General features: G+C 40.7%; 1 long non-coding RNA gene and 1 other non-coding gene across 2 annotated transcripts in view; both read right to left on the bottom strand.

Annotated features, from left to right (window-relative positions):
* Positions 1–18,925, bottom strand: part of LOC133250605 (uncharacterized) — a 28,414-nt gene extending 9,489 nt beyond the window's left edge. The window contains exons 1-3 of the long non-coding RNA XR_009737358.1: positions 18,811–18,925; positions 8,151–8,276; positions 7,736–7,796 (exon numbers count right to left, since the gene is read on the bottom strand). This is a non-coding gene — a long non-coding RNA (uncharacterized LOC133250605). The remainder of the gene's footprint in view (positions 1–7,735; positions 7,797–8,150; positions 8,277–18,810) is intronic.
* TRNAE-UUC (transfer RNA glutamic acid (anticodon UUC)) lies at positions 7,948–8,019 on the bottom strand. The gene has a single exon. It is a non-coding gene; the product is annotated as a tRNA-Glu (tRNA).
* Positions 18,926–26,861: the final 7,936 nt, after the last annotated feature.

Genomic DNA, 26,861 nt, shown 5'->3' with positions numbered 1-26,861 from the left:
CTGGTCTTGTTTTTGCTGACTGTATACAGCTTCTCCATCTTTGGCTGCAAAGAATATAATCAATCTGATTTTGGTGTTGACCATCTGGTGATGTCCATGTATAAAGTCTTTTCTTGTGTTGTTGGAAGAGGGTGTTTGTTATGACTGGTGCATTTTCTTCGCAAAACTCTATTAGTCTTTGCCCTGCTTCATTCCGTATTCCAAGGCTAAACTTGCCTGTTACTCTAGGTGTTTCTTGACTTCCTACTTTTGCATTCCAGTCCCCTATAATGAAAAGGACATCTTTTTGGGGTGTTAGTTCTAAAAGGTCTTGTAGGTCTTCATAGAACCATTCAACTTCAGCTTCTTCAGCGTTACTGGTTGGGGCATAGACTTGGATTACTGTGATATTGAATGGTTTGCCTTGGAAACGAACAGAGATCATTCTGTCGTTTTTGAGATTGCATCCAAGTACTGCATTTCGGACTCTTTTGTTGACCATGATGGCCACTCCATTTCTTCTGAGGGATTCCTGCCTGCAGTAGTAGATACAATGGTCATCTGAGTTAAATTCACCCATTCCAGACCATTTCAGTTCACTGATTACTAGAATGTCGACATTCACTCTTGCCACCTCTTTTCAACCACTTCCAATTTGCCTTGATTCATGGACCTGACATTCCAGGTTCCTATGCAATATTGCTCTTTACAGCATCGGACCTTGCTTCTATCACCAGTCACAGCGACAGCTGGGTATTCTTTTTGCTTTGGCTCCATCCCTTCATTCTTTCTGGAGTTATTTCTCCACTGATCTCCAGTAGCATATTGGGCACCTACTGACCTGGGGAGTTTCTCTTTCAGTATCCTATCATTTTGCCTTTTCATACTGTTCATGGGGTTCTCAAGGTATGAATACTGAAGTGGTTTGCATTCCCTTCTCCAGTGGGCCACATTTTGTCAGATCTTTCCACCATGACCCGCCCATCTTGGGTTGCCCCACGGGCATGGCTTAGTTTCATTGAGTTAAACAAGGCTGTGGTCCTAGTGTGATTAGATTGACTAGCTTTCTATGAGTATGGTTTCAGTGTGTCTGCCCTCTGATGCCCTCTTGCAACACCTACTGTCTTACTTGGGTTTCTCTTACCTTGGGCATGGGATATCTCTTCACGGCTGCTCAGTTATGTTATAAAGGAGATTATAAAAATAATACCTAGCATACTAAGATGTGAATCTATGTATTTTATAATCCTGGCTCTAATAGTGATAAAAGATAAAATATGAAACCATGGACTTCCCTGGTGAACCTCTGATTAAGAATCCTACTTGCAATGCAAGGGACGGGTTCCATCTGGGAAGATTCCACATGCCATGCTGGAACTAAACCATTGCACAACAACTACTAAGCTCTGGCTCTAGAGTCTGTGAGCCACAACTACTAACCCTGTGTGCTGAAATTACTGAAGCCTGAGCCCCTAAAACCTGTGTTCCAAACAAGAGAAGCCACCACAATGAGAGGGCCTCGCATCACAACCAGAGAGTAGTAGCCCTCACTCTTCCCAACCACAGAAAGCCCCACACAGTAATGAAAGCCCAACACAGCAAGAAATTTTAAATACTAATTAATTAAAATTTTAAAATATAAAATCATAAAGATAACCAATAGGGCCTTCTTCTTTCTAACAGAATTCAGTGAAACTTCTTAACTGATAACCTTCAGCTCCATGACAATGTTTTTGATATCAACATGATTATACTCATCAATGATAAAGTTAACTGCTTAAAAGCATTCAATAAAGAATACGATCTTGCTATCTTGAATAGTAATCACATCCTCTAACAGAGGTTAAATTCCTGTAAGAATTCCTTTTCAGCACCCTGTTATTATTACACACCACAGTCTTATAAGGTTTGAAATCATTCTTTTTTAAAAATAATTTTATTGAAATATAATTTGTTACAGGATATTGAAAACATGTCCTGGTGGCTCAAAGGGTTTCCCTGGTGCTTCATATGGTAAATAATCTGCCTGCAATGCAAAAGACCCAGGTGTAATCCCTGGGTTGGGAAGATACACTGGAGAAGGGAAAGACTATCCACTCCAGTATTCTTGCCTGGATAATTCCATGGACAGAGGAGCCTGGTGGGCTACAGCCCATGGGGTCACAAAGAGTCAGACACTACTGTCTAACACTTTCACTTTCCTATGCTATACAGTAGTACCTTTTTCACCTGTAATCATTCTTAATAGAACTCTTTTCATCCAAGTATTTGACCAGAGGCTTGATCTTATGGGTCACTGGCAAGATGTCACTAAAAATACCCATGATGTAACATTTGAGGATAAGAATGAGTAAGAAATCATTTTTGTTAATGAAAACTGTGACTAAAAACAACAAAATGGCTTGAGGATAAAGTAGCTGACTTTCTATTTACAGGATTAAACTGACTAATATTATATAATGACTAAATGAAGAAAAATGCAGTTTTTCAGAATGTTTATGAATAAAATTGGTACTTTAATACATTCTTCGAGGATATGAAAAACAACATATGTTAGCTAAAAATGCTTCACAAAGAGTTGGTATATTTGAAATGAGTACAAAAATAGTTGTTTCACAAAAAAATTCATACTTTTGGGCATAGAAAATAAAATACAATAAAAAAAAAAAAAACACTGAAGAATTATGTTCAGCTACAAGTAACAGGAAACACCCACAGCCTTCCTGACAGAAGGAAGGTGCTTCTTCTCATGGGGAAACAATGGGTCAAGAATGGCACTGCACAACGCACTGAAGAAGCAAACTGACATGTAGGAGAGAAACAAAAATACAGTCCAGAGAAGGGTGGAATCAGAGAGTATTCCCTACCATAAAACACTGAAATACTGTCATAGTAGACACAAGTTCCCTTACAGAAGAAATTCAACCTCTGCTGGATCTTTGATGTGGAAGGTCTGAAGACATGAGGGGAAACCACACTTCTATATAAATGGAAATCAAATATTGCTTGCTGGTGTTGAGGCTACTGTTGACTACAGGGACACAGATTCTGGAAAATAAGCTGGCAGATGGTGTCCCTGAAGCTCTTATGTATTTGTCTCTCTCCCAGTGTGGGAGCTCCAATATCTGAAGAATGTCTTCAATGCATTTGGTTTTAAATCACTCACACAAGCTATTGGTGATTGCCGATATGGAACTACAAATGGAATGGATTCTGGAAAGTTTGGTCCTAATATTACTCACAAGCAAAGCTGAGCGCCGAAGAATTGATGCTTTTGAACTGTGGTGTTAGAGAAGACTCTTGAGAGTCCCTTGGACTGCAAGGAGATCCAACCAGTCCATCCTGAAGGAGATGGGATTTCTTTGGAAGGAATGATGCTGAAGCTGAAACTCCAATATTTTGGCCACCTCATGCAAAGAGTTGACTCATTGGAAAAGACTCTGATGCTGGGAGGGGTTGAGGGCAGGAGGAGAAGGGGACGACAGAGGATGAGATGGCTGGATGGCATCACTGACTCGACGACGTGAGTCTGAGTGAACTCTGGGAGTTGGTGATGGACAGGGAGGCCTGGCGTGCTGCGATTCATGGGGTCGCAAGGAGTCGGACACGACTGAGCATCTGAACTGAACTGAACTGAAGATTATCTTGAACTATAGATTTTTTGTATTATCACAAGTCCCATAATATTTTCAACAAATACAGTCAGAAGGAAATACAAAAAGTAAATAGGAAAAATAATAATTTATGTAACAGTATACTCTTTGACACCCTAGCCATACATAAAATTTATTCCAAGTGATTAATAGAATGGAAAATGACATAAGGCTCCTACATGCACTACCACCAAAAGAGATTTTTTTTCCTCAATTAAAAGGGTACAATATATGTATTTATAAATATCCAGGAATTGCCACATAAACTACTAGGAAAATCTCTACAAATACCAAACTGCCATTTCTCAGTGCCCCATTAACAGAAAATTAATAGAACATTATAAAAATTTAAGCCTCACTGCATACTAGAAATACACTTAAATTCACCCATGACTCCAACAGGGTTCAAACATGAGAGAAAAAAAGTCATTATCTGATTAAAGGAAAAACTACCTCCTTTAAACCTTATGTACTATTGGTGAAAGACAACTTACAGAATTAACTAACATTAACATCCACTTTTGAAATTAGTCAAAATCTACATTTCAAAGATATGATTGAAGAAAGATCTTTAGAATAACAATATATTACTAAAAATTTTTTGTCACTGAGCTGTGTCTTAGTTGTGGTGCTCACAATCTTCATTTTAGCATGCAGGACCTTTTTGTTTTGTTTTGTTTTGGCATGTAGTGTCTACTTCCCTGACCAGGGATCAAGTTCAGGCCCTCTGCATTGTGGAGTTTTAACTACTGGACCACCATGGAAGTTCTTGTAAACTTTTTTTTTTATTTGGCTGTGTCAAGCATTAGTTGCAGCATGTGGGATCTTCCAAGTCGTACAGGGGATCTTTCATTACAGTGCCTGGGCTTCTCTCTAGTTGTGGCCCACTGACTCTAGAGCACACCGGCTCAGCGCAGGGGCTTAGTTGCACCTGTGGGACCTTAGTTCACCAACCTGTATCCCCCATATTGGAGGGCAGATTCTTAACCACTCGTCCACCAGGCAAGTCCTAGTCCCTGTAACCTTTTAAGACAACTCTTTTGGTACTTTTCTGGCAGATCAGTGGTTAAGACTCCAAGCTTCCACTGGAGGGTCACAGCATCAATCCATGATTGGGGAACTAAGATTTCACATGCCACATAGCACAGCCAAAATATATTTATAACAACTCTTTTATATTGAAGGTTTTCTGGAACAGTACACATAGATTTCCATCAAGTTTCTCTTGTTACTTACATTTATACTTCCTTTCCATGGGAGTTTTTACATGTAATGATATCAACCAATTGAAGTATTTTTTAATATTTATTTATGTATTTTCACTGGGTCTTTCTTCTTGTGCAAGCTTCTCTCTAGTTGTGGCAAGTGGGGGCTACTCTATAGTTGTGGGTACACAGGCTTCTTATTGCAGTTTGTTGTCTTGTTGCAGAGCACCGGCTGTAGAGCACAACAGGCTCAATAGTTGTGGCTGACAGGCTTAGTTGCCCTGCGGCATGTGGGATCTTCCCTGATCAGTGATCAAACCAGTGTCTCCTGAATTGGCAGGCAGATTTTTGACCACTGAGCCACTAGGGAAGCCCTAAAATCAAAGTTTTAACTAGTAAATCCTTAATACCTTCATACACAACTAAGATCAGAAAAGCCTTCCCCACATTCTTCACATTTGTATAATTTCTGTCCAGTGTGTAGTCTAATTTGTCTTTGAATGTTGAGAGACAAATGAAGGATTTCCCACATTCCTGTCATTGACAGCATTTCTGTCCAGTGTGAATTAATTTATGTGCTTGAACATAACTGGAAGTGAACATTTTCACAAATATTTTACATTTGTAGGGGTCTTCCTCTACTGTGAGTACTTTCATGAACTCTGAAAACATTTTGTGTTCTAAAAGTTTTACCACATTGACACTGATAGGGTCTCTCTCCAGTATGACTACTTTCATGTATTTTAAGAGAACTGGGATTAATGAATACTTTCTCACATTCTTTACATGTGTAAAGTCCATCTCCAGTATGTGTCATCATGTGTATCTGAAGGGTTATATTCAATGTGAAGGTTTTCCCACATTCCTTACACTTATAGGGTTTTTCTCCAGTGTAGATTCTTTCATGGTTTTGAAGCGAGCAGGTACTACTCAATACTTTAGAACATGTTTTACATACATATGGTGTCTCTCCTGTGATTGGAAGGCACTGAAATAATTGAAGATTTTACCACACAGGTTACATTCATAGCTTTTCTCACCTCTGTGAATTCTTTCATGTATTTGGATAGTTCTAGGACTTTTAAAGGTTTTGCCACACTGTTTACATTAATAGGGTTTCTCTTCATTGTGACTATTTTCATGCATTCTAAGACAACTGGGAGAAATGAATGCTTTCTCACATTTCTGACATTTATAAAAGAAATCTCCAGGGTGTGTTACCATGTGTTTTTGAAAAGTTGTTTTACACAAAAAGGATTCCCCACATTCCTAGGATTTCTCCCTTCTGTGAGTTCTTTCGTGTATTTGCAATGATTTTTTTATATGGAAAGACTTTTCCACATTGTTTACATTCATAGGGTTTCTCTACAGTGTGACTCCTTTCATGTATTTGAAGAAAAATGGGATAAAGGAATGCTTTCTCTCCTTTCTGACATTTATAAGGTAAACCTCTAGTATGGGTTACCATGTGTTTTCGAAAAGTTACTTGCCACATGAAGGCTTTCCCACATTCTTTACAGTTGTAAGGTTTCTGTCTTGTGGGAGTTCTTTAGCATAGTTGGAAGTAGTCAATTCTTTAGAACATGTTATACATACATGTGGTATCTTTCCTCTGTGAAGTCGTACGTGTGCCTATAAGGAACCAAAATGTTTGAAGGCTGTACCACATTGCTTACAATCATAGGGTTGCTCTCTGGTGTGAATTATTTCATGTATTTGGATTCTTTTAGGACTTTTAAAGGCTTTTCCACACTGTTTACATTGATAGGGTTTCCCTCCATTGTGACTGCTTTGATGCATTGTAAGAGAATGGGGATAAATGAATGTTTTCTCACATTTCTTATATTTACAAGGTAAATCTCCAGTGCATGTTACCACATCTATTCAAAAAGTTGATCTCCATGTCAAGGCATTCCCACATTCTTTACAGTTGTAAGGTTTCTGTCTTGTGGGAGTTCTTTAGCATAGTTGGAAGGAATTTTGATACTAAAGACTTTTCCACATTGGTAATATTCATAGAGTTTCTTTCCAGTGTGACTCCTTTCATGTGTTCTGAGAGCACTGGGAGAAATGAATGCCTTCCCACATTCTTTACATTTACATACCTTCTCACAGTACTTTAGATGCTCTCTTGGTTTGTCTTCAGTGTGACATTTCTTGTGTCTAGTAAGGGATGAATGATTCATGAAGGTTTTTCCACATGACTGCATTTCCATGGTTTTAAGCCAGCAGTTTTCTTCTTCAGACTGAGAGTTGGAATAAGGTTGAAGTCTTCTCTGCACAAACTATATTTACTTTCAGAGAGAGTCTTCAATGATAGGACTTATATAAATCATGAGAACAACATTAATAATTTATTATTTTACATTTATTTTATTTATTATGACATATAGAAATAGTGAGCTTTTCTACCTTGTGAGTATTATTAAAAATTGAATAAATTTTATGTTTAACAATAGAATGTCAACCTTTCTACTAAAAAGTGATGTGAAATATGGAGTTTATGAATCTAACGAACTACACTGAAAACACTGAATTTATGTCACATTTAAGAAAATATTTTTCATAAATATTTTCAAAGAATAAATTTGCAGACAGGGCTATTTGTTTTGTTTACATCTTTTAGAGTTTTCATTTCAGACCATGATTCCCACAGGAGACATGCTTTGCATTGGGAGTTTCGCTTGCACGCTCAGTTATGTCCAACTCTGTGATCCCATGGACTGTAGCCTGCCAAGTGCCCCTGCCCATTGGATTCTCCAGGCAACAATACTGGAGTAGTTTGCCATTTCCTTTTTCAGGGGATCTTCCACACCCAGGAACTGAACCCACTTCTGAATCTCCTGCACTGGCAGCATGATTCTTTACCACTACCACCACCTGAGAAGCATGGCTCACCTTAATTTTCTCCTCTGGTTTTTGAACTGATCTTCAATGTCATGATCTTCCTATCTTGCTTCTGAAATGAAAATCCAGAAACATGATTGTGAAGTACTAGAAATTATGGAATAATTATTGGATTTTTAGGTCCATTATGAGCTCTGATACTGTCCAGTTTATTTTTCTTTCTTTTTTTTTTTTTAACCACTCTGTACAGCTTGCAATCTTAGTTCCCCAACCAGGGATTGAACCCAGGTCACAACAGTGAAAGTGCTGAATCCTAACCACTGGACCACTGGGGAATTCCATTCTACCAGCCTCCCCATCCCTTCTTTCTTTACCAATATTCTCCCTTTCCACTTTCCACATCTACAGACTGGTAAGAAACCCCTGTTTTCTAATACACAAAGGGAAAGAATTTCTTCATTCTTACCTACTGATTCCAAATTCCTGAAGTTTTCTAACATCACATCTCTGTAGAGTTTCCTCTGTGAAGAATCCAGTGAACCCCACTGCTCAGGGTGAAGTTCATAGCCACATCCTCAAAGACCAATGAGTCCTAAAACACCCAAAATATATGCACAGTAAGATGCAGGAGACTGACAGAACTAGACACTCACACTCCACCTACAGGAAAAGTACATATAATTCTGTTGTTTACGAAGAGTTATTCTATGACTTGATCATGAGAAACTTACTCTCCACACTTCAATAACGTAACAACATCATGAAAAAATGAAAATTATTTACACATCATTTCTGTGGTCACAATATCACTTATATTACAATCATGGCAGAGCCCAGAGAATGTAGGAAAATGACAGAATTCCTTTACAAATGAAACAAGTCTTTTTTATGAGGTATAATTGCTTTACAATGTTCTTAGTTTCTGCTGTAACAAATATCATCATGTTTTATAGTTCTCACCATATGCCTTTCACCTCTTTGTCAGGCTTATTATTATTTTATTTTTATGTGATTTTAAAAGATATATATTTTCAATACTCCCCCTTCATGGTATCATATTATTTATTCTTTAAATTACAATTATACACTGCCTACAGAAGTCATTCTAAATATGAAGACACAGGTAGATGAGAAGTAAAGGGATGGATGAAAATGTACCAAGCCAAAACTAACCAAATGAAAGCTGGCACTGGCATACAAATTTTAGACAATGTAGATTTCAAACAAGGAAAACCTCAGGGGTAAAAAGGGACTTTACCTAATGACAACAAGATCCATTCTCCAAGAAGGCATAAAAATCTTTCATGTGTACATACATAACAACAAAGCACCAAAATACATAAGACAAGATGTGAAGAAAGCAGGGAGGGGGACTCCCCGGTAGTTCAGTGGTTAAGAATCCACCTTTCAATGCAGTGGATGTAGGTTCAATCCCTGGTCAGGGAACAAAGACCCCACATACCACAGGGTGACTGAGCTCACCTGCCTCAACAAAGACCCAATGCAGCCAAATAAATATTCAAATATTTAAAAAAAAAAAAAAAGAAAGTGAGGAGGAATACATGAACCCATTATTACAGTCATTCATCAACACCCACTTATTATAGGCTATATATTACAGCAGGCAGAAAAATCAGGAAGGACAGAGTTTAATTGAACAGCACTATGATATGACTCATTTTAATTGTAACCTAAAAAATAATTCAAGGAACAAGAGCAGAATTCTCCTGAAATTGACATGGACTATTCAACAAGACAGAACATTTTCTAGGACATTCAGCAAATTTGAAAGAACAAAAATCATACAAACTATGCTCTTAGAACTCAAAGGCATTCATGTAGCAATCAACAGATGCGAGAGAATTGGAAAACCCTAAGACACATAAAGATTTTTTTAAAAAGACATTTATAAATAACACGATGGTATCAATAAGAAGTCTCAAGACATTAAAATTTCTTATATGCTAAATTGTGGGAGGCAGTAAAAGCAGTGCCTACAGAGTTTATGCCATCACCAAATGCACTAGGAGAAAACAAAGATCTGTAAAAAATAATGCAAGCATCTACCCAATGAAACACTAAAGAGAAGAAAATAGGATAATAAAATTTTAAAAATCAGAAAGGATATTAACAGGGCTTCCATGGTGATGCAGTGGTTAAAACTCCACGCTCCAAATGCAGGGGGCCTGGGTTCTATCTCTAGTCGGGAAACTAGATCCCATATGTAGCAACTAAGAGTTTGCATGCCACAACTAAAAAGATCCTGCCAGTATGCCACAACTAAGACCTGGTGCAAATAAATAAATATTTTTTTAATGAGTTATCACTATAGTTCTATAGCACTATATATATTTAATGATTAAAATGCAAAACACTCAGAACACCAAATAGATGTGAAGATAACCCTCATTCACTGATGGAGGGAATAGAATTTGGCACTCTACAAAGGAAGATAAGAGCTTTCTTTCAAAACAAAATATACTCTTAGTATGTCTATTAAGACCCAGCAATCACACTCTTTGTTATTTGTCTAAATGAGGTTGACTCATATTCACACAAAAGTGAAAAGTGAAAGTGAAGTTGTTCAGTCGTGTCTGACTCTTTTCGACCCCATGGATTATAGCCCATGGAATTTTCCAGGCAAGAGTACTGCAGTGGGTTGCCATTTCCTTCTCCAGGGGATCTTCCTGACCCAGGGATCAGACCCGGGTCTCCCGCATTGCAGGCACAGGCTTTACAGGGCAGCCCTGAGCCTCCAGGGAAGCCCTATTCACACAAAACGCATACACAAATCAAAACTGGCATGAGTTAGCAGGTAAGCTACATAACCTGAGTCAAATAACCAGTGGTATATGCATACCATGTAATACTATTCACTAACAAAAAGAAATGAAGTAGCAAGCTACGAAAATACAGAAAGGAAAGCTCAATAGTATATTGCTACCTGAAAGAAGTCAATCTGACAAAGCAATAAACTGTGAGATTCCAAGTATATGAGGACCTTCAAGTACTTCCCCTCACAGGCTCAAAAGGGGCCTTAGCCTGAAGACACTGATCTCAGGCTCTGCTCCCCACTACATGGGCTCTCAACCACTACTGAAAATTGTAAATACACAAATCCTGTTTGACCAGCTAGAGAAAATCATTCAAATTCAGTGTTTTTTGTAGAAACGAGAGAGGAAAATTATAAGCCATTTCTCTCATTCACCCAGAAAACCCCATGTATCTATTTCTTTCAGAAAAAACATATTGGACTTCCCTGGTGGCACAGCGGATGAGAATCCACCTGCCAATGCAGATGATACCTGTTTGATTCTTGATCTAGGAAATCCCACATGCATGGGAGCAGCTAAGCCCCTGTGCCACAGCTACTGGAGCCCCAGATCTGCAACTACTGAAGCCTGCACGCCCCAGAGCTCATGTTCCACAACAAGAGAAGCCACTGCAACAAGAAGCCTGTGCTACACATGAAGACTAGCCCTTGATCTCCACAACTAGAGAAAGCACTTGTGCATCAAGGAAGATCTAGTGCAGCCAAAAATTAATATGAATAAATTTTTTAATGAAAAAATGTCAATCATTATTTTTAAGGCAAATTTCTTTACTACACAATTAATCATATTTGAATGTGACTTCCCTGATGGTTCAGTAGTAAAGAATCCGTCTGCCAATGCAAGAGATTCAGGAGACATGGGTTTGATCCCTGGGTAGGGAAGATCCCCTGGAGGAGGAAATGGCAACTCACTTCAGTATTCTTGCCTGGAATATCCCAAGGACAGGCTCATCCCTGGCAGACTACAGTCCATGGGGTCGCAAAGACTCCAACTCAAGAGAGCATGCACCCACGGTAGTCATACTTGAATATTTTGTCCGCAACTCTAAATCCTAGAATGTCATTTGAAATCAACCAGAAAGAACTAAGAGTCCAAAAGAACTCACCATAATCACTTAGGGAATGAAAAAAAAGTGAAACAAAAATTCCTCACAACTCAAATGGAACACTGGAAACTTTTTTCCCCCTGAAATTCACCCCTCTTACCTTTTAGCAACTACTGTATATGCTCTTTCAAGCTCTGTTAATTGAGTACATCTTACGCTATTGAGAAAAGAAACTTAAGTGAGGAAATTTTTTGAAAGGGACTAACCCAGAAACGGGCAGGATTGATCGTCTGGAAAAGTACCCCCCTCGCCCCCAAAATAAATACCCTTCACAAAACAATTTCCGACAGGACGTCTCTTCCCAGAAAACAAAATCCGGAAGAGAACGGATTTCATACACCCACTTCCAAGTGGTTATTGTCGGCTTTCCCATCAGGTGAAATATCCACAGACCACCCCCTGGCCCAAGGAAAAATGACATTCACGACTCTGTGCAAATAGAATAAACAATTAATAAAATACTCAGTTTATTTGAGATGCAGGGCAGAGACGAAGAGTTGACAGATTATTTGAATTGGAGAGGTGAAACTGGAGGGGAGCGATTTGGAAATTTAACGATTTATTGCTAGCCCTACAAGGAGCAACAAACGAGGGCTAAGGTCTTCGATTTGAGACGCGGCTTCCCGAACAATTGGAAAACTCAGAGGAACCCGGGTGCCCCTGCGCAGAAAAGAGGGGCTGGGACCTTTGACACGACAGGTAATCCCACGACCCAAACGTGGAGTCACAAAAACCATGCACGTGGTCACCGCACAATCTCGGGGAGAAGACGGGGTGCGGAGGCAGAGCCGCGCCGAGAGGCTCTGGGACCGAAGTTCCTGCGCGAAGTGATGGAACAAACACAAATGCCAGCCGTCCGGGTGCCGGGCCAACCACCCCGCTGTGAGCCAGAGGGGACTGAGGTCCGAGCGGAATCCACACCCCGCGTATCCGCTGACTCCGGGGGTAACGACGCGGTGCCGGGTCAAAAGATGGCGGGTTCGGATCAATCCCTGCCCGGCGTCCCTAGCCCGGGTCAGCACACTCACCATTTCCAGGTTTCCTGGGATTATCTGAGTCCCTCCCAAGGACTCTAACGACCAGATCAGATGAGAGGACGACTGAAGATGAGTAAGAGTAACTAGGCCGGTAAACCAGCGAGGAAAGAACAGGATGCTGGCGACTCCGCACTGTCCAAGAAAGAAAACGACTGCATTCCTTGGGAGTGGAGGGCGGGTATTTCCCCGCCCACCGGACTCAGCGGCCTCTTGGTTGAACAGATTCCAATGCCCCGCCTCTCATGCTTGAGGGACAATCTGTTGGAGATGGGCTGGGACCAGTCCCTGTCTGGCATTTTTGTTTGGTGAAAGACACGTTTCCTAGCCTGGGTTTACCTCTACGCTGTTCTGCAGCTCTTCCTGCAATGAGATTTCTTTTTCTCAAATTTTATTATTATTTTTTAATTGGAGGATAATTGCTTTACAGTATTGTCTTGGTTTCTCTCCTGCAACAAAGGGAATATATATTCACTATATATATATGTATATTATAGTCTGCAGGGAAGCTGGAGACTATACTTTTGATTCTAAGGTTTCACAACCCTCATTGGCACGCACTTTAGGGTCAACATAGTCCATTCAACATAAGTAACCAAGGCACTGTAGGATTTGTGTATTTTGGCAGGAGATAAGTTCTTGTAGTTCTGATGCTTGTATTTAGTAGGAAAAGAGAGGTGGTTAATAAACGGTAAGCTTTGGTTTATGAAATGCAAATAAGGGTATTGAAGGAAAGTATAAAATGTTATGTGACATAATACGAGGCTGGGATGTGTGTATATCTTTTATTTGATAAGTGCCTCAATCCGTGAAGATGTCATTATTGATCACTTATGTTTCTACCACATAATACATATTAAACACTTCTTCAGGATCTGCATTCTTATGTAAGAAGATGGAAGGCAGCAATATAAAAAGTCCTGCTTTCTTTGATTAACAGTAAAGATTCCCCCTGGTGATAAAACACGGATATCTACAGTTCATGTGCAATTTTATAATTATTAAAAGTTATGCAGGTCAAGCAGCAACCGTTAGAATCGGACATCGAATAACAGACTGGTTCAAAATTGGGAAAGGAGTACGACAGGACTATATATTGGCCCTCGGCCTTCTTTATGGTCCAACTCTCACAGCCATACATGACTACTGGAAAAACCATAGCTGGGTGAAATGCTGTACTGGATGAATCACAAGCTGAAATCAGGATTGCTGGGAGAAATAGCAACAACCTCAGATATGCAGAATGTACTGAAGATTAAAACCATTACACAAGAAAAGACGACAAAATGCTTATAGATTGGTTAGCAAGATGTAAAAAAAAAATTTTTTTTGTTCTTGTCCATGTCATGGCATTTGGGACCTGGGTTCCCCAATTAGGGATCAAACCATGTCGTGGTAGCAGAGGATCGTAAACACTAGACGGCCAGGGAAGTCCTGATGTAAAAGTATTTCTACATGCAGGTGAGATATATTCTATTTAGAAAAATCTTAAAAATCCTATTGAAAATACACACACAACAAAACGTATTAGAACTCATTATTGAGTTCAGCAAAGTGATAGTATACAAGATAAAAATATAAAAGATAATTGAATTTCAATACACTTACAATGAACAATCTTTTTAAAAAATTTTTATTGTATACTTGATTTACAATGTTGTGTTGATTTCAGCTATACATAAACTTATACATGAATATGTTTGAATATTCATGCTGCTGCTGCTGCTGCTAAGTCACTTCAGTCCTGTCTGACACTGTGCGACCCCATAGACGGCAGCCCACCAGGCTCCTCTGTCCCTGGGTTCTCCAGGCAAGAGTGCTGGAGTGAGTTGCTATTTCCTTCTCCAATACATGCATGCATGCTAGGTCACTTCAGTTGTGTCCAACTCTGTGCAACCCCATGGACAGCAGCCCACCAGGCTCCTCTGGCCATGGGATTCTCTAGGCAAGAATACTAGGGTGGGTTGCCATTTCCTTCTCCAATGAATATTCATATATAAACTTGTATATGAATCAGTTATACATAAATTTATATCCACTCTGTTTTAGATTCTTTTTGCATATAGGTCACTTCAGAGTATTGAGTAGAGTTCCCTGTTCTATACAGTTCAGTTCGGTCACTCAGCCATGTCCGACTCTTTACGACCCCATGGACTGCAACACACCAGTCCTCCCTGTTCATCACCAATTCCCGGCGTTTACCCAAACTCATGTCCATTGAGTCGGTGATGCCATCCAACCATCTCATCCTCTGTCATCCCCTTCTTCTCTTGCCCTCAGTCTTTCCCAGAATCAGGGTCTTTTCCAATGAGTCAGCTCTTCCCATCAGATGGCCAAAGTATTGGAGTTTCAGCTTCAACATCAGTCCTTCCAATGAACATTCAGGACTGATCTTTAGGATGGACTGGTTGGATCTCCTTGCAGTCCAAGGGACTCTCAAGAGTCTTCTCCAACACCAGAGTTCAAAAGCATTAATTCTTCTGCGTTCAGCTTTCTTTAGTCCAACTCTCACATCCATACATGACTACTGGAAAAACCATAGCCTTGACTAGACTGAACTTTGTTGGCCAAGTAATGTCTCTGCTTTTAAATATGCTGTCTAGGTTGGTCATAACTTTCCTTCCAAGTTCTATACGGTCAGTTCAGTTCAGTTCAGTCGCTCAGTCGTGTCCGACTCTTTCCGACCCCATGAATCGCAACACGCCAGGCCTCCCTGTCCATCACTAACTCCCGGAGTTCACTCAGACTCACATCCATCGAGTCAGTGATGCCATCCAGCCATCTCATCCGCTGTCGTCCCCTTCTCCTCCTGCCCCCAATCCCTCCCAGCATCAGAGTCTTTTCCAATGAGTCAACTCTTCGCATGAGGAGGCCAAAGTACTGGAGTTTCAGCTCCAACATCATTCTCTCCAAAGAAATCCCAGGGCTGATCTCCTTCAGAATGGACTGGTTGGATCTCCTTGCAGTCCAAGGGACTCTCAAGAGTCTTCTCCAACACCACAGTTCAAAAGCATCAATTCTTCGGCGCTCAGCCTTCTTCACTGTCCAACTCTCACATCCATACATGACCACAGGAAAAACCATAGCCTTGACTAGACGAACGTTTGTTGGCAAAGTAATGTCTCTGCTTTTGAATATGCTATCTAGGTTGGTCATAACTTTCCTTCCAAGGAGTAAGCATCTTTTAATTTCATGGCTGCAGTCACCATCTGTAGTGATTTTGGAGCCCAGAAAAATAAAGTCTGACACTGTTTCCACTGTTTCCCCATCTATTTCCCATGAAGTGATGGGACCAGATGCCATGATCTTCGTTTTCTGAATGTTGAGCTTTAAGCCAACTTTTTCACTTTCCACTTTCACTTTCATCAAGAGGCTTTTGAGTTCCTCTTCACTTTCTGCCATAAGGGTGGTGTCATCTGCAAATCTGAGGTTATTGATATTTCTCCCAGCAATCTTGGTTCCAGCTTGTGTTTCTTCCAGTCCCGCGTTTCTCATGATGTACTCTGCATAGAAGTTAAATAAGCAGGGTGATAATATACAGCCTTGACATACTCCTTTTCCTATTTGGAACCAGTCTGTTGTTCCATGTCCAGTTCTAACTGTTGCTTCCTGACCTGCATACAGATTTCTCAAGAGGCAGGTCAGGTGGTCTGGTATTCCCATCTCTTTCAGAATTTTCCACAGTTTATTCTGATCCACACAGTCAAAGGCTTTGGCATAGTCAATAAAGCAGAAAGAAATGTTTTTCTGGAACTCTCTTGGTTTTTCCATGATCCAGTGGATGTTGGCAATTTGGTCTCTGGTTCCTCTGCCTTTTCTAAAACCAGCTTGAACATCAGGAAGTTCACAGTTCATGTATTGCTGAAGCCTGGCTTGGAGAATTTTGAGCATTACTTTACTAGCATGTGAGATGAGTGCAATTGTGCGGTAGTTTGAGCATTCTTTGGCATTGAATTCTTTGGGATTGGAATGAAAACTGACCTTTTCCAGTCCTGTGGCCACTGCTGAGTTTTCCAAATTTGCTGGCATATTAAGTGCAGCACTTTCACAGCATCATCTTTCAGGATTTGAAATAGCTCAACTGGAATTCCATCACCTCCACTAGCTTTGTTCATAGTGATGCTTTCTAAGGCCCACTTGACTTCACATTCTAGGATGTCTGGCTCTAGGTGAGTGATCACACCATCATGATTATCTGGGTCGTGAAGATCTTTTTTGTACAGTTCTTCTGTGTATTCTTGCCACCTCTTCTTAATATCTTCTGCTTCTGTTAGGTCCATACCATTTCTGTCCTTTATCGAGCCCATCTTTGCATGAAATGTTCCCTTGGTGTCTCTAATTTTCTTGAAGAGATCTCTAGTCTTTCCCATTCTGTTGTTTTCCTCTATTTCTTTGCATTGATCACTGAGGAAGGCTTTCTTATCTCTTCTTGCTATTCTTTGAAACTCTGCATTCAGATGCTTATATCTTTCCTTTTCTCCTTTGCTTTTCTCTTCTCTTCTTTTCACAGCTATTTGTAAGGCCTCCCCAGACAGCCATTTTCCTTTTTTGCATTTCTTTTCCATGGGTATGGTCTTGGTCCCTGTCTCCTGTACAATGTCACAAACCTCATTCCATAGTTCATCAGGCACTCTATCTGTCAGATCTAGGCCCTTAAATCTATTTCTCACTTCCACTGTATAATCATAAGGGATTTGAATTAGGTCATAGCTGAATGGTCTAGTGGTTTTCCCTGCTTTCTTCAATTTAAGTCTGAATTTGGCAATAAGGAGTTCATGATCTGAGCCACAGTCAGCTCCTGGTCTTGTTTTTGTTGACTGTACAGAGCTTCTCCATCTTTGGCTGCAAAGAATATAATCAATCTGATTTCAATGTTGACCATCTGATGATGTCCATGTGTAGAGTCTTCTCTTGTGTTGTTGGAAGAGGGTGTTTGTTATGACCAATGCATTTTCTTGGCAAAACTCTATTAGTCTTTGCCCTGCTTCGTTCCATATTCCAAGACCAAATTTGCCTGTTACTCCAGGTGTTTCTTGACTTCCTACTTTTGCATTCCAGTCCCCTATAATGAAAAAGACATCTTTTTTGGGTGTTAGTTCTAAACGGTCTTGTAGGTCTTCATAGAACCGTTCAACTTCAGCTTCTTCAGCGTTACCGGTTGGGGCATAGGCTTGGATTACTGTGATATTGAATGATTTGCCTTGGAAATGAACAGAGATCATTCTGTCGTTTTTGAGATTGCATCCAAGTACTGCATTTCAGAGTCTTTTGTTGACCATGATGGCTACTCCATTTCTTCTGAGGGATTCCTGCCCACAGTAGTAGATATAATGGTCATCTGAGTTAAATTCACTCATTCCAGTCCATTTTACTTCGCTGATTCCTAGAATGTCGACATTCACTCTTGCCATCTCTTGTTTGACCACTTCCAATTTTCCTTGATTCATGGACCTGACATTCCAGGTTCCTATACAATATTTCTATACAGTAGGTATGTATTATTTTACCTGATGAGTTCATATTTAAGGGTCTGCTTTTCTTTTCTTTCTTTCTTACCCTGCTTGGTCTTCATTGCTGCATGCGGGCTTTCTCTAATTGTGTTGTCTGGGCTCCTCATTGCAGTGGCTTCTTTTGTTGCTCAGGGGGCTCAGTAGTTGTGACCCTCCGGCTCAGTGGCCCAGAGGCCTGTGGGATCTTCCTGAGCTTGGGATCAAACTTGTGTTACCTGCATTGGCAAGACGACTCTTAACCACTGGACCACGAGGGACTGCCTCTGCTTTTTTAAGAAGAAGCACAGTTCCATGAGTTGCCACACAGGCTTATATCAAGCCTTGACCCCTGGAGGACATAAGGCTTCCTTGCTCCAGTCTGCTCTGGTGTGGGCCACTGTCTCATCTGTACTTGCTCCACCTTGAAACAGAATCAAGAATCCCATTGCAGAAGGAACCCCAGAAGACAGCAGAGGCGATCCCAGGCCAGGAAATAGTTCTGTCACACATCAAAAGTGCCAGAAGGTTGCAGGTCCCATCCCATCTTCCGTAGCTCATCACTTAGGCGTAAGGCGCGGGTATTGGGATCTGTCCAACCAGGAGGCCTCTGAGGCTGGTGGGCGGGGCGACGCGCCTCAAGAGCTAAGACTTCCTTTATCCTTACGTGGGCTCCCCGGTAGTGTGTTCCCTACCCTTCTGTGTTCACGGTAGCCCTTCGGTGTCCGTTGCACGGACCAGCACTGGTCGTTGGAGATGAAGGAAGGACGCAGAAAGGTCCAGAACACGTCACAATGGTGAGAGAGCTCCCAGGGGTTGCGGAGACCCGCCGAAGGCTCTGTTCGGCCCGGATTGGCGGGACCGGCCTCCTGGTGGACAACTCGGAAGTCTGTGTAGTTGACTCTAATAAGAAAGCCTGGAGGTTCCAGCTTTTTGAACTACTGTTTGCTGGGAGATTTTCCTGTGCCATGTGTGGTGGTGTCAAACGTCGGTTCTCTATTCGGAGGATCCGAGTTGGCTGTTTCTGAGTTGGGAGCAGGAGTATGAGAACGGAGCTCTCCTTCCAGCGGTCCTGGGTTGATGTCTGAGCTGGAACCTATCTGTGTTTAGGGTGAAGGTGTGACTGAGTTTGTTTTTACCCAGACATTAGAGCTGGAGGGAAGACCGGGGGCTAGGAGGATGAGTGTACCCTGTGAATGAGGTGAGCCCAAAAGGTAGTTACTACCTTGGAGCTTTCAATGGTGGTTCAGGGAGTAAAGAATATGCCTGCAATGCAGCAGACACAGGAGCAACGGGTTCAATCCCTGGGTCAGGACGATCCCCTGGAGAAGGTCATGGCAACCCACTCTATTAATCTTGGCTGGAGAATCCCATGGACCGAGGAGCCTGGTGGGCTGCAGTCCATGAGGTCTCAAAGAATCAGACATGACTGAAGCGACTGAAGAAGCAAGCACACACACACCCTGTTTTTGGTTAGAGGCCAAGTTGTGTCTGACTCTTTTGTGACCCAATGGACTGTGGCCTGCCAGGCTCCTTTGTCCATGGGATTTCCCAGGTAAGAATACTGCATAGAGAGCAGTTATTTCTGACAGAAAGGAGAAGAGACAGGAAAAGGTAGCCAGTAGGTGGTGAGATTCCAGAAGACTCACCAAAAGTTCTAAGTAATTCTGGGTTGTTGGCCCTGCATCTGTTGCAACAAAGATCCTTGCCCCCTGGCTAATGGTGGACCAACAGCCACAGCAGAGACATCACTTTGCCTACAAAACTCCATATAGTCAAAGCTATGGTTTTTCCAGTAGTTAGGTACAGATGTGCGAGTTGGACCATAAAGAAGGCTGAGTGCCAAAGAAGTGATGCTTTTAAATTGTGGTGCTGTAGAAGACTCTTGAGAGTCCCTTGGATTGCAAGGAGATCAAACTAGTCAATCCTAAAGGAAATCAACCCTGAATATTCATTGAAGGACTGATTCTGAAGCTGCAACTTCAATACTTTGCCCAGATACGAAGAGCTGACCCACTGGAAAAGACCCTGATGCTTGGAAAGATTGAAAGCTAAAACAGAAGGAGGTGGCAGAGGATGAGTTGGTTGGATGGCATCATCAACTCAGTGGATGAGTTTGAGCACTATCTCTGGGAGATAGAGAAGAACAGAGAAACCTGGCATGCTGCAGTCCATGGGGTTGCAGAGCTGGACACAACTTAGCATTGAACAACAAAACTGTAATTATCTCTATGTGTTAATGCAACCAAACTTGGGTCCACTTGCCCAGTGGGCAGTAAAGCCAGTCTACTGACACTGATGTGGTGAAGGGAAGTGCAGCGTGTATTGCAGGGCACCAAGCCAGGCATCCATGTAGCTAGTGCTTAATGGGCCCAGATGCTCTGAAAGATTCTGAGAAAGGTTTTTAAAGACAAGGTGAGGGAAGGGGTTGTGGGATATGTGATCAGTTCGTAGACATTCTTCTGACTGGTTGGTGGTGATGTAATCTTGAATTAACATCATCAAACTTCTGTTTCCAACCAGTCTGAGGTCTACCTGTTTGTGGCCAGTATAGAGTTAACTTTTTGGGGGGTAAGGGGAAGGGGGGCTCTTCTCAGTCTTAGTTCCTGCATAGAATTTTCTCTACTTGTAGCAAGCAGGGGGCTGCTCTCTAGTTGTGGTTTGCGGGTTTCTCATTGCTGTGGCTTCTCTTGTGTAGGAGGGGCTCTAGGTCACGAAGGAGTCAGAAGTTGTAACACATGGGCTCAGTAGTTGCAATTCCTGAGCTCTAGAGCATAGGCTCAGTAGTTGTGGCCCACAGGCTTAGTTGCTCTCAGTCATGTAGGATATTCCAGGATCAGGAACTGAACCTGAATCTTCTGCATTTGCTGCTGCTGCTAAGTCACTTCAGTCGTGTCCGACTCTGTGCGACCCCATAGACGGCAGCCCACCAGGCTTCCCCATCCCTGGGATTCTCCAGGCAAGAACACTGGAGTGGGTTGCCATTTCCTTCTCCAATGCATGAAAGTGAAAAGTGAAAGTGAAGTGGCTAAGTCGTGTCCAACTCTAGCGACCCCTTGGACCGCAGCCTACCAGGCTCCTCCGTCCACGGGATTTTCTAGGCAAAAGTACTGGAGTGGAGTGCCATTGGCGAATTCTTTACCACTGAGCCACCAGAAAGCCCCTAGAGTTAACTCCTTCCATTACGATTTATTATTCCATATTACTTTGTCTTACTTAACTGTTTTCCTTTCTTTCTGCATTTGCTCACATCTCTGATTAAATTTACTCCAAGACACAAAGGGACCAGGAGGCTAAAGTGTTTCTATAGACAAGAGCAGGTAGATGTGGGTGTCTGTTCCCAAAAGGCCCAATAGGGTCTTGCTTGGTTACTCATATTCTGGGTTCTCTAAAAAATAGAGGCCTCCCATAAGCACTGATTGTATGGCCCTCCACTGAGGTACCTATTATAGTCCTGGTCCTGGAAATAGCACCCCAGCAACTCTGCTCCCCTACTCACACTGATTTGTGGTATGATGAACCCAAAACTTGGCCCTCTGGCTTATACCTCCCTTGGAGAGAAGACATTTCTTTCTTCGATCCTTTAAAGAATGCTGTGGTGCTAGAGGAGCCACCCTCCTCCAACACCTTGGTTCCCTTGTAGTTGCTTGGGATGAACTGATTGCACAGCTCAGGGAAGTGCCTAGACTAAGGATGACTGCACCCTGGTGCCTGGTGGAGCTCAGTGGAGACTTGCCGGCCTTCATCCTTTAATGGGAACAGCCTTCACGGAGAACCAAACCCAAGGGGTCACCACATCTAACTAAACATCAGGCATCATCAGGATGAGTTGTACAGATCTGTCTTCATCTTCTTCTTCTTTTTTTTTTTTTTTTGCAGCTGCACCACACAGCTTACAGGATCTTAATTCCCTGACCAAGGATTGAACCTGGGGCTCAGTCATGGAATGCAGTTGATTAACCCTCAATCTCTCTCCTATTAATTCCAGTAGCTATCTCTGTCGTTGTGATTTTTTTCAGATGTTTCACAAGGATAATCAATCGTGTTATACAAACAAATGTTACAGATTTGGCTACAAGTGTCATTAAGATGTTCATTCTCAAGAAATGAAAGTTCCCTCTGTTAGTAGTTTGTATTCATAAATGGATGTTGAATTTTAGCAAATCCTTTTCATTTTCCCCTCTGTTCCTTTCTGATATTTATACTTTTTGTCTTCCTTCTTAGTTATCTTGACTAGATCTTTATCAATATTATTAATCTTGTCAAAGAGCCCAAGTTAATTTTTTTTCCTAATTTTTGTTTTTTATAGTCTGCTTACTTTGCATTTTATATGCTCTTTTTTTTTTATCATTTCTTAAGGTACATGCCTTTATATTATTGTTTATACATCTTAGCGTTTTCACAGTATATTTGTTTCATGGCATAAATTTCCCTCTAGGCACCGTTTTTGCTGCATCTCACATTCTTTGAAACATTGTGGTCTCATTTATTTCAAAATAAATTTAATTTTTCTTGAGACTTCTTTGAATCTTATATATTATTTCAAAGCGTGTTGTTGAATCTCCATGTGTTGAGGGGTTTACCAATTCTCTTGCTGCTGTTGATATCTATTACTTTTTTATCGTTATATTGTTTATATCTAGATAAATGTCTTTGTGGTCTTAAGAGCATAGCTTGCATGATTTTTGTGTTTTCAGATTTGTTAAGGTATGTTTTATGTCCCAGAATGTATTCTGTTTTGGTGAATGTTCCATGTAAACTTAGGAATGTGTATTCTGCCCTTGTTGCATAAAGCATTCCATAAATTACAATTAAATCAAATTGTTTTATAGTGTTTCTTCAGTTCAGCTCTGCCCTTCCTGATTTTCTGCCTGATGAAATTTATAGCTTTTGATAAAAGGGTGGTGATGTATGACTGTAATAATGGATTTGTGTATTTCTCCTTGCATTCTTGCAGACCTTGCTTTATTTACTTTGCCCCTTTGTTGTTCTGAGTGCAAACATGAAGGATTCATTTGCCTTCTTGGAGAATGGAGCTTATTGTCATTTTGTAAAGCTGCTTTTTATCTCTGAGGATTCCTTGGTCCGAAATCTACATTGTCTGAAATTCTTAACTAGTGCCACCTTTCTTTTCATTAGTTTTGGCATGGTGCAGTTTTCTCTATCCCTTTAGCTTTCATCTACCTGTGTGTTCCTATTTAAAATTTTTCTTTTTATACAACATACAGTTACAGTTTTTAACACCTGATATTACTATGTTTGTCTTTCATTTGTTTTGAGACCATTGATGATTGAAGTGCTGATTAATACAGTTGGGTTAATATCTACCACACCTTCTACTGTTTCTGTTTGTTGCCCTGGCTCTTTCTTTCATCTGCTTCTCCACCCACCCCGCCCCCCCACCCCCCCCAGCCCCGCCACCTTTTTCTACCTTCTCTGGCTTTATTGACCATTTTACCTGGTTCTTCATTTTATCCTCTTTTAGGCTATCAATTACATATTTTTCTTTTTTTAATTACATTCTTTAAAAACTTTTTTAGTGGTTGACCTTGGGCTTTCCATTTAGAACTCAGCCACATCCTCTGTCAAGTAACACTTGACTTCTTCAGTGGTTGTACAGGTACCTCATACCAAACCATTCTCAATTCCCCCATCATATTTCACATCCACAAGGTTTACATTAACAATGTTAATGTTAAAAAAAAAAAAAAACAATGTTAATGTTGCTAATACTATTTTACATATTTTCATCTATTATATGTGATAATATAAAAATTGTCTCTTCTAATCCACTTTCATCATTTGTATTCTTTCTTATGAATTTTGAACATTGCTTACAAAGCAGGTTGACTAATGACAAATACCCTGAATTTTTGTCTCAGAAAGTTTTTACTTCTTTATTTTTTAAAAATAATAGTGCTTGATATAGAATCTTATACAATTTTTTTTAATGTACTTATTTCTGGCTGCTCTGGGTCTTTGTTGCTGTGTGCTGGCTTTTTCTAGTTGAGTCGAGCGGGGACTACTCTCTAGTTGCAGTGCTCAGGCTTCTCATTGAGGTGGCTTCTCTTATGGCAAAGCACAGGCTCTAGGGCACAAGGGCTTAGTTGCCCTGAGGCATGTGGGATCTTCTGGACCAGGGATCAAACTGTGTCCCCTGCATTGGCAGGCAGATTCTTAACCATTGGACCACCAGGGACGTCCCCTCCCCTCTAGATTCTTAAAATATATTCTTTGCCTTTGATTTTTCACTAGTTTGTATATCATATACTTTGTCTCCATTTCAGGTGTTTTCATGTTTAGTGTTCACTGAGCTTCATGGGTCTACCATTGTTGTCTCTGGCTCATTTTAGGAAAATCTCAGTGATTGTTGGTTATGCCTCTGTTTCTTTCTTTTGCTTCAGTTACTTTCATTATATGTATTTTAAAATCTTATGTTTAAAAAGGATATGCTAAGGTTTCTGGATATTTTTCTTCTGTTTTTGCATTCGCTGGTGTAACTTTTTTTCCCCCCCAGCACAGACCTTAACAGAATATTTGTGGCATATTTGAGAAGCATCTTTATTTTCTCTTTCCTAGTTTTGGAGATACTAGTTTGCCCTTTGAAGTCACCAGTCTCATGGTTCTAGGAAGACTTTACTTCAAATTTTTTCATTCTCTTCTCAGGAGATTGGGAATCACCACTTCTAATGTCATAAACTCCAGACTGGAAGTTGGCCAGGCAGCAGCTAGGGTGTCTAATCAAGAAATACTAGGTCCTGCAATTGCAGAATGGAGACTTTATGTTGTTTTGGAGGCATCCACTGATGAAACCTTTAAATGGACAAATTCACCATCAGTGCATATGGACTTAAGTGAACACGCTTGCTATCTGTAGCTCTTATTATCCTTTCCTCAAGGGGACAGGGTTTGACCAGAAAGAGCTATTCTGGCTATTATCTCAGTGTGGGCTCTATAGTTTGGCTGGAAGAAGCTCTGAGACACACAATAGAGGGCTTTTGTGGTCTCAGTTGTTATTCCTTTTTCTTCAGGTCTGAGCTCTAAGTTTAGAATAACTTCCCAGCTGCATGAAATTATGGAGAGAGAGGAAAGGGAAGAACACAGTCTGTGATCTTTATTAGACAACTTAAAAGCAAGGCTTCCCCACAAGAAGATTTACATTTAGTCAGGAACATTAGATTACTTCTGAAGGCCTGGAGGACTTTGGGACTGTGTGGCCAGGTGGGCTTTGGTAAAAATTTGATTTCTACAGGCCTCCTGGGTGCCCATGTTTGGTTTACTTCTACAGACATTAAAGAGCCAAGCCAAGGCACCTGAACTAGCTTGCCATATTCTCCTTAGAAAGTACCTTGGAGTAATAAACTTCTTTCTGTTGATGCACTTGACATCAGTGTTGACATCTGATCCCACTGGGTAATGATAAAACAGAAGGTAATGCACAGATAATGTGACATTATCTTCTGTGACAAACAGGTATTCAGCATAGGATATTTTAGAACATGAGGAAAGATATCCAAGTATGATGAGAGAAGAAAAACTCAGAAACCACCAACATGATCACAAGCAGAGGAATGAATAGTGAAAATGATAAACAGTCTTAAAAAGAAAAAAAAAAAAGAACACAACAACAACTGAGTGGATAGTTTCTGCTCCAATTTGTAAAGAGCTCTGGGTGATCATTTGTTTTCTTCACAACAATAAAAAAAAAGTTGAAAAACCTGAAAAGCAAGACCTGTTCTTAGATTCATGAGAGATTTGAGTACATGGCCAACAATGCTTCCCAAACCAGAGACAGACATAGAATTGTCAATTACCTGGAGGTGAAACAGCTAGGGCCAGTAAACCTCAGGGAACATTTAAATTGGTAACTTGAATTTGTTGGAGATACAGATTGGACCAGCTTGAGATTTAAAACCTTTTGAGAATTCAGTCTCAGGGAACCCCTCAAATTTATGAATTTTTCATTCAGGAGCCCAACCAGGGCTGAATGATGGAAAAACATGTCTCTTTGTTCACGTAGGAATCAAGGGAAACCATTTTGATATGCACTCAAAGCATTCTATTTCCTGGTTTTTGTTTTCTATGTGGACCATTTTTTTTAAGTCTTTATTAAATATTTGCAATATTGCTTCTGTTATTTTTTTATGTTCTGGTTTTGGCTGTGAGAGATATGGGATCTTAGTTCCCCAATCTGGAATAGAACCTGCACCCCAGCATTGGAAGTCAAAGTCTTAACCACTGGACCATCAGGGAAGTCTGTTCTGTTCCCTTTAATTCAGGCTTTCTCTTGTAACTAATTTTCCAAAACTTTATTTGAAATGGAACAGAGCAGTCAGACACTCCCTGTCCCCTGTGACAAACGGGAAGGAATGAATACAAAGAACCCATTAGGAGGCTCATAGTCCAGGGATTCTGTCCTGTCAAAATATTACAGGTGTAATCATAAGAGAACATTTTTCTACACCAGTACCATCCTATCATATAAACAGAGCTCAGTATAAAAAGAGTGGATTAAAGCAGAGTTTTAAGACACAGACTGAAAAAAAAAAAAAAAAAGACACAGACTACTAAAGATTGAGTTTCTAGATATACCCAAACACAGCAGATACACAAGGACAGTTGGAGACAACATAAAGACTAGTAAAACGGGAACTTATAAACACCTATATTAGGAAAGCGAGCAAATTAACGGCCTAAATTTACACCTCAAAGAACTAG

This window comes from Bos javanicus, chromosome 7 (genome assembly GCF_032452875.1).
Source record: "Bos javanicus breed banteng chromosome 7, ARS-OSU_banteng_1.0, whole genome shotgun sequence".
NCBI classification, from domain to species: Eukaryota; Metazoa; Chordata; class Mammalia; order Artiodactyla; family Bovidae; genus Bos; species Bos javanicus.
The sequence above is the reverse complement of the archived record's forward strand: the minus strand, read 5'-3'. Positions and strand labels throughout refer to the sequence as shown.